Source organism: Nanorana parkeri, unplaced genomic scaffold (assembly GCF_000935625.1).
Source record: "Nanorana parkeri isolate BGI_ZX_2015 unplaced genomic scaffold, ASM93562v1 scaffold1593, whole genome shotgun sequence".
Classification (NCBI taxonomy): Eukaryota; Metazoa; Chordata; class Amphibia; order Anura; family Dicroglossidae; genus Nanorana; species Nanorana parkeri.
In genome coordinates, this window is record NW_017307861.1 from 227,987 (window position 1) to 236,575 (window position 8,589).

The 8,589-nt window shown below is 38.4% G+C and overlaps 1 protein-coding gene across 1 annotated transcript in view; it reads left to right on the top strand.

The window, feature by feature from the left end:
* The window catches only part of LOC108798954 (ephrin-A2-like), a 226,710-nt gene that overhangs the window by 104,451 nt on the left and 113,670 nt on the right, over nucleotides 1–8,589 (top strand). The window lies entirely within an intron of this gene.

Below are 8,589 nucleotides of genomic sequence, written 5' to 3' on the forward strand. Positions count from 1 at the left end.
TATATATATATATTTTATATATATATATATATATATATATATATATATAACAAACCAAGGCAGTAAGTAGGAGAAGTTTGTTGTTAGGTTTTACTTTCGATTCAAACTTTGCTGCCTTTGAGTATGCTGCATGGCCTTTCCACAAAGATGCCGTTGACAACAAGCCTCTTACCTTTGTGTTTTTCAATCAAAATCAGTGCTGTTTTGTAAAGTTGGAATCTGTAATAGTCAACTGTTAATGTTTTTATGCTAAAGCAGAACTTCCATTGAAATGGAAGGTCCGCTTACTGCCAGTCCCCCACCTCCAAACAGAATTTACTAAACAAAATAAAAGTTGCTGTGCCAACAATTAAAAAAAAATACTAGTCTCAGCCCTGACTTCAATTGCTTCTGTGAGGCGTGAGTGATCTCAGTGCTGACTCCTGGAAAAGCTATGCACTTGAAATCCCACGGGAATGTGTCCCAGCATTTTAGTAGTACATTTTCACAGTATTTTGAGTGCCCTGCTTTCCCGGGAGGCAGCAGAGAGGCACAGTGACGGCACCTACACCCCCTGAAAGTGCCAGAAGCCAAGGTGAGTATTTTTCTGTCACAATTCTCTTTGCGTTGGGGCACTGTTGGTAAAGTGGACCTTCCGTTTTTTATGGAAGGTTTTCTTTAAAGGTGAGAAATGGAGCTGCAGTTTTTTTAGTTGGTTGTCAACTTTCTTTTTGGGAAGTCTTATGACTCCACTGTAAATTATTCACTAATGCTTCCAAATCAGATTGATTTGAGTTTTCAGTTGCAGCAGAAATGTTCACCTAATTAGTCAAAACAATTCCAATTTGTTAGAGTATAGGTTGGATTATTTGTCAACTTTTTCACTGCTGTTCACCAATCCAGAGATTTCTCATCACTTCCTATCTATATAACTGGTGTCAGATAGAATAGGAAGTAAGAAGAAATACCTCCAAAGAGGACACTTGCAACAATAACTGCTAATACTCACCTACTCATCCAAAACTAAAAGACGTTTTGATTGTAGATGGGCTTTTATGAGATAAATTTGACTTCCTCAACTCTGCAAGGTGGATGATGCTCTGTCGCAAATGTTCAGTGGAAATTAAAGAAAGAAGGATGCATACTATGGCTTTATAGTACTTTCTTTACAAGCAATTTGCAGTTTCCATCCACTGACAAAGATGCAAATGTTTTGCTTCTATTGGACAGCACATTGAGCTTCAAAAAGGTATACTAACAATGCAATGGCTCTAATGATGCCTCCTATATTTATTCCTTTTGTGACTGGAGGTCATTGATGCCTAGATGCCCAGGCTGAATTTAGTAGCAAGAACATGCGCCGATTTATTTGACAATAACTCTATAATGAAATTGCATACCTAATTCATTTTTATATATTTATACTGACTTCTTCAAGGACAGCTCCAGCAGTAGGGTAACTTTATTATGTTTGGTTTTCCTAAACAAGCCTTTATTATAATTGAGAGAAAACTTTGTAACACTTTGCTTCACTGAACAGTACAAAAAATAAGAAATATATGTATTTTTGTAGCATTCAGATCAAAATACATTTGATAATCATACTCACATCCTTTTGTGTTTACTATCCATGGAAGCTAGGAGAAATGAGAGCAGCATTTGACTCTTGTGAATCTGGCAACCAAGCAAAGGACCTTAAAGTCTTGTAGTCTGGAGTTGATATGCAAAGAAGCCTTGGCCTATGTTGGAATGTTTTTACTGCCACTTTAAAAGCAGCCAAAAATGGAGATGTAGAAGGATTGCTAAGAGACCCTAAAACAGTTTCATATCCTTCATTTTTTACAGTGCTTCTTCAACTTAACTGAATTAAGTTCTAGTCAGGCAACCAATCCCCAAACTCTGGGTCTAGCCTATTGTGGCATCAAGTCTTCAAATATCCAAGCTTCAACTACCCACCTGACCCTGAAAATTGGAGCTCTGAATATTCCCCCTTCTACCTGTAGCTTCCCATGCATAAAATGTTTGTTATGTACAACAATTGCCAAGTAGAGAGTATCCCTAAAATGTACAAGAATGCATAAAAAGTGCACAAAGCCGATGTTTGACGCTAGAGACTCTAGTGATCAGCAAGTTTATCACACCAGAACATGGGCCCAAGATTAGCTATCTGTAGATAGTGTTAAGTTAGCACGTCATTGAGGGGAATTTATCAAAACTGGAGTAGACAAAATCTGGAGCAGCTGTGCATGGCAACCAATCAGCTTCTCTCTTTCATTTTAAAATCTTAACTGAACAAACTCAAAGGAGAAGCTGGTTGGTTGCCATTGGCAACTGCTCCAGATTTTGTCTGTTCCCCCCATTTTGTTTTTCATATGGCCAAGATCTTTGCATGAGTGTCACGTGCACTAAATAATGTCATGCGGCTTTGCCTATATGTGTAGTCTTCATGGAATACCATGGACCATACTATATTAACCTGCTTTTTTAGTTTTCGGGGTATAGTGTGTCCACAGCATAGATTTTGACAAAACTGACTATCAGTTTATCTTATTTAAAAAAAAACCGCATATATCCATCAAGTCTAACCAACAGATGTTCCAGTTTGCTCCCAATAGATAAATATTTTCTTCCTGGTCTCATAAGGCAGTCAGATACTCCGTGGATCAATAGCCAGTTATATTCTATGCATTTAGAAACATTCAGATTTTTTTTTTAAACAATCTACAGAGGTGGCTAGAACTTGCTCCTTTGTAAATCTATTCCACATTTTCCCAACTCGTACTGCAAAGAAGCCTTTCTATATGCAAAGATTTATCCTCTTTTCTACCGGAGGCAAAGAGTATCCCCTTATTAACATAGACCGTAAACTTTATACCATGTTTACTATGTGGATCATGTTTGTATTTATACAAAGTGATCATATGCCTCTTTAAACATTTCTTCTCCAGGGAGAATACATTCACTTAAGCTAATTTTTCCTCAAAAATAAAGTCTTTCATGGTCCTTATATTTCGTTGCCCTTCTCTGCACTCCGATTGCACAATATCCTCTTTGTAAATGTTGTCCAAAACTGAAATACATATTCAAGAAGTTGTCTTACTAATGCTTTGTAAAGGAGCCATATTATATCTCTCACTCTTGAGACTATAATGCTTTTAATTAAAAAAAAAAGTATCTATCTGTGCATCTATTTAATTGACTATTCTGTAGTCCTTACAGACTATTCTGTAAGGACAATATACATATTTATTCTAACACATAAGAATATTTTTAAGAGCAATAAAGTATTTTACATATAATCCTTGGGGGATTCAATAGCACAGATTTTGCTGTAATTGTTTTGATTCTCAAAAATGGTATTAAAGTTGCTTGCAGGGAAGGTAGAGATTCCCCAGAAATATATGTCAATAAATCAAAGTCTAAGAGTGGGAGTACTCACAAATAATGCAAGTTTAGGAAAGCAGACCCCCAGACAATGCTAGCTCTTTATGGGAGTGGAAACTGCTTGTAGAGCAGATCATTTTACAGGAATGAGTCTGAATGTTGGTTGCAAAATAGGTATCACCATAGCCATCTATAAGAATTGTAGGGAAAATGACACTTTTCTGTAGGTAGATAAAATTTCTGATATACAGACTTCCTGCATAGTAACAGATAAAGATTTAATTCTAAACATATTTTAATTTCTCCTCCAATAATAAATATACATTCTGTTATAATGTACATGTATACATATACTGTGTGTGTATATATATATATAGATATACATAGATATATATCTATATATATAGATATATATATAGATATATAATTACATGTATAATGCCCCATTTATTTTCTTCACAGTATAATTCCTAAAGACAGGGGCTTATGAATAATTCATTACCCCCTCACTGCTTCTGCATACAATCCTGGTTTATAGTGAGGGCCGTGTCCAATGCATTTGTGACTAGATCTGGACCCAATTGAATTTCAATCATTTTTTAAAGTTTGGTTTGAGAAGGCCGGGTCTGGGAGTGGGAGGGGAGCGCTGGTATGTATGTGTGAGAGTTGAAGGGCTAAAGGACTGATTATGCAGAAGATTTCCCTTTCCTGGCTTTGGGAATATGTTTTGCATTTGCTTCCTCTGTCAAGGGGCCAGAATGGACATTATTATGATACAGTGACACCATTCAGCACTACTTGAAGGAAGACATAATTCTCTGGTAGCGTCATGCAGATCAGCACTTAGTTCATTCACAAGCAGGTGGACAAATTCTAATTGAAATGGGCTTTTTATTATTTGTGTGTTAGGACACTGTTCCTGGAAATTTGCAAACACTCATAGTAACAGTATAATGTGCATGGAAACTAACACTCAAGAGCTAAAATAAATTTTTTATCATTCTCTGATAACTCTACACAGTCATCATGTATGTGTAGCTTTCTAAGATTGCTTATCTATATGTGAAGATTAGCATTGCTGAGCTATGGGAAGATAGAAACTGACCACCGGTGCTGTTTATCACCTGGCCCATTCATGTCAGTAGATTGGAGCTGTATCACAATATAAATCTTCTATTGAACAGTTTGATCACTGTAGTCTTTAAATTGCTGAGTGTCTAAAGTCAAATAAGAATTAATTTATTTCACTAAAAATATCACTCATGCAATCCAGCCCTAATCCTGGCCATATACAGTATATGGCAATTTTCTAGCAATTGGATCGATCACAGCAACCTACTACCACCCCTTTTATAGGAATATGTAGCTATATACACTATTGCTGGTAGGTTTCCTTGAGCCATTCATTTGTTTTGATGGTGGTTGAAACTGCTTAAAAATTAGCATGAGCATAGCTAGCATAAGCAAAGGCCTTTGTCTTAATTAGTTGCTTGCTTTAACTTTCCTATTAAATTTGTAGGTATGAACATTAGAAAAAAGGAACATTGTCTCAACTATAAATTTAGTGTATCTTGTGGAAAAAATAGCTTGATGTGTACAGTATATCAGGAAAAACAAAAAAGGCAGTACATCTCTGCAATACACGCACATTTCCCCATGTTGTATCCCTGTAAGTACAGAAAAATACCTGTTACTATTAGCTTTTAATTTTCCTGACAACACACAGCATTTTTTGTGAACTGAATGGTGTCAGCCCTGCCCAGTTGCTGACTCCCTCCCTGTCTCCTCATCTCCATAGCTAATTGCTCTGTAGTCCAAGATAGGAGGGCTAACTAGGCACCTAGAGATAAAAAAAGTGTACACAAGACACAGGAGAACTCTGAATTTTGAACATATTCAATAGGTTTGTTTTTTTACACTTATCTAATGCTTCCAATTTGTTTTTTGGTTTTACATACAGTTTGTTTTTTTCTTTCCCCTGTACCAAGGGTTTCATGGTGCAGTTTTCTTGTTTCATGTTATTTGACATCATTCAGTTTTTTTGTGTAGAATATAGAATTATGTTTTCTGCAGGCAGCAGGCAGCCTTTATTTTTCTATACTTTTGAAGAAATTACTTACCATGTTATGGGATTTTCCGTGTAAGCAAACAACAATGCTGCAGAGCAAATAGTCTCAGTTGTTTTTACTTAAGGTGTAACGTTAGAGAATTAAAAAAAAAGTTTTCAATACAGTAGGGAATGGTTAAAACCTCTGTCAGAATATTTTTGCCATCTGTGCCTCATAGGGGAGATTTCCCTTACTTCCTGTTGTTTAGACCCAACAGAAAGTGAGAGAAAATCTCTTGCACAGCTGGCACCAGAACAAGATTTCTCCTCTACGCCTGTTCTGGTGACTCAAAATGTTGGATGTTTGCCTCACGTTTTGTTTCGGTGATAATAGTCACTGGAACAAATAGATGAATAGAGTGAATCTACTTAGCAGGGACACAGACAGTAGTATAAATCTTACAGGGCTTCTAACACCTCACTACTCTATCTAAAACTATATAACAACGTTTATTGCTTTACACGTTTAAGCAATTTTTCAAATATACATTACAATAATTGATCATTGCGTTGTTTAGCTTGATTAGCACACTTTGTAGCTGTAATCTGGGTTCTTACCTTTGCAATTAGAATGAAGCCTAGCTGCATTAAATACTTTGGTGTGTGTGTGTTCTCAAAAGACCTGGATACAGAGATTACATCATTGCAGGTGTTGTGCAAAATTTTCATCATAGCAAACCTGGGCAACTATCACTCTTTTGCATAATTTGAGATTTTACCCCATCTATAGCTGCAGCAGTGCTCCACAAACTACCGTGTTTCCCCGAAAGTAAGACCTACCCCGAAAATAAGACCTAGTGCTATCTTCAGGGATTTCTGTAATATAAGACCTACCCTGAAAATAAGACCTAGTTCGGGGTAGGTCTTATATTACAGAAATCCCTGAAGATAGCGTTAGGTCTTACCTTCGGGGTAGCTGCACATGTAATTAAATTTTACATGTAAAGACCGGCCGCAGCTCCCTCCCGCCCCCTCGTCCGCCCACCTCCCTCGTCCAGCCAACCTATCTGTTGCTCTCTGTGGCATCAGAGCGGAGAGGCAGCTCTCTCCCGTCCCCCTGCTAGACACGCCCCCCGCACGCATGCCCGCCCCCTCGCCGGCCCACCTGTCTGTATATCTATGGGATTGCATCAGAGCGGAGAGGCAGCTCCCTCCCGCCCCCCTGCCAGACACGCCCCGCACGCCCGCCCACCTGTTTGTGGCTCCCTGGATGGCAGAGCGGACAGCTGCAGCCAGGTAAGACATCCCCCGAAAATAAGACCTAGTGTCTTTTTTTGTGAAAAAAATAAAATAAGACACTGTCATAGCTTCCCTCCATCAGGGAGACTTTCTAGCCTCTGTAGACATCAAGGAAGCATATCCCTATTTTTTCCAGTAAATCAGTGATTACTTCCCTTTGCTATAGGTCTCCACTTTCAGTTAGTGTTTCTACCATTCAGCCGGTCTTCCACAGCCTGTGTGTGCCCCTGTGCTTGCCTTTGCTATGCTTTCATGGGCATACCTATTGTGTGATATCTGGATGACCTCCTGTTTAGAGAGCACTGGGCACATGTCTTGACCAATGATGTGAGGTGAACAGTTCAGAGACTGCATTCTGAGCCTTCAAAAGTCAGCATTAAAGCCAACTCATTACTTAAAATATCTAGGTCTTATCCTAGACAAAGCTCAAGCAAAAGCTTTTCTTCCTCTGGAGAAACTTCAAACTTTTCATTCCCAGACTTAAACTCTTCTGTCCAAGGGTCAACTTACTCTTTCCTTTTGCATGAGAGTCATGAAGGTGATGATTGCCTCCTTTGAGGCAGTCCTCTTTGCTCAGTTCCACTCTAGACTCCTACAACTTAACTAATAGTAATACTCCAATTAACCATTACCCTTAATGGGAGTATTAGTCGAAGGACCAGTATATGCATGAAACGACAGGTATAATAGATGATGTGATGACATTATATATGATCTTTTTCTAAATTGTTCCTTATTGCTGTACCTGATGAAGGGCAGGGATGCCCAAAACTGTTGTACATGGCATGAAATATGTTTGATAAATCAATCTAAGAAACAACAAGCAAAAATGGTGTGCGGAGACTTCTTTGGTAAGTCTATGGACGTGTGCACCCGCATGCAGACACCGTGGGGGACAGGAAGTGCCAGCAAGGATATACATATTACTGAATGGAGCCATGTGGTCTTAGCACAATTATGTAAATAAAACAAGATATTTCTATCCCACTATTTATTTACACTGCCTGGCCCCCCAAAAAAGTCACCACCTGGATTTACCTAAGCAAATAGGTGAGAGCCTTTCATTGGACAATTACTGCAGTCATTAATATGTTTCAGTTGATAACTAAGGAGATTGCTGGAATTACTAAAATTGGGTTAAGAACTGTCCAACACGTTATTAAGACCCGGGAGGATAGTGGCAAACCATAATTTTTGAGGAAACAACAAAGCAACATGGTCTGAAAAAATCTGGAATGATCGTGATCAGAGATCACTTAAATGTTTGGTAAAATTAAATCATAAAAAAATCAATTTGGATCAATGTGGAATTCCTGACGCCCAGGACATGCAGTTCCGGGCATCGGTCGAGGAGTTTTGTAAAAGTGATGGATGGCTCCATTCACATATGGCGTTTGCATTTCCTGCGTGGTTTTTCGTGGGGAAAATCGCGTGGAACGAAACCGCACAAATTTTAACATATGCACGGATTCCACGCATTTGCGGCTATAGTAATAAGGAAATGCGCAGAAAACCGTGTGTGCCTGGAGCCTTAGCCTGCTCGTCCATCCTCCCCCGCCACCCCCCTTCATGGTCCGCCCCCACCTCCGGCTGCCTCTCCTCTCTTCTGGGGGACCCGGTACCATGACAAGGTAGTTCAGGATGCAGAGCGGAGCACAGCACATTACTGTGCTCAAACTCCTCTATTGGAGGTGACAGGTTAAATAAAGAGAACCTGTCACCTCCAAATACTATCACACAGGGGCTTGTAAAAGCAATAAAGTTAAGTGAAAAAAATAAAACTAAAATAAAAAAAATGAAAATTGATAAAAAGTAAAAAATATTAAAATAAATAAAACATGTAAAAAGTTAAATATAAAAAAATAAAAGTTAGAATAATT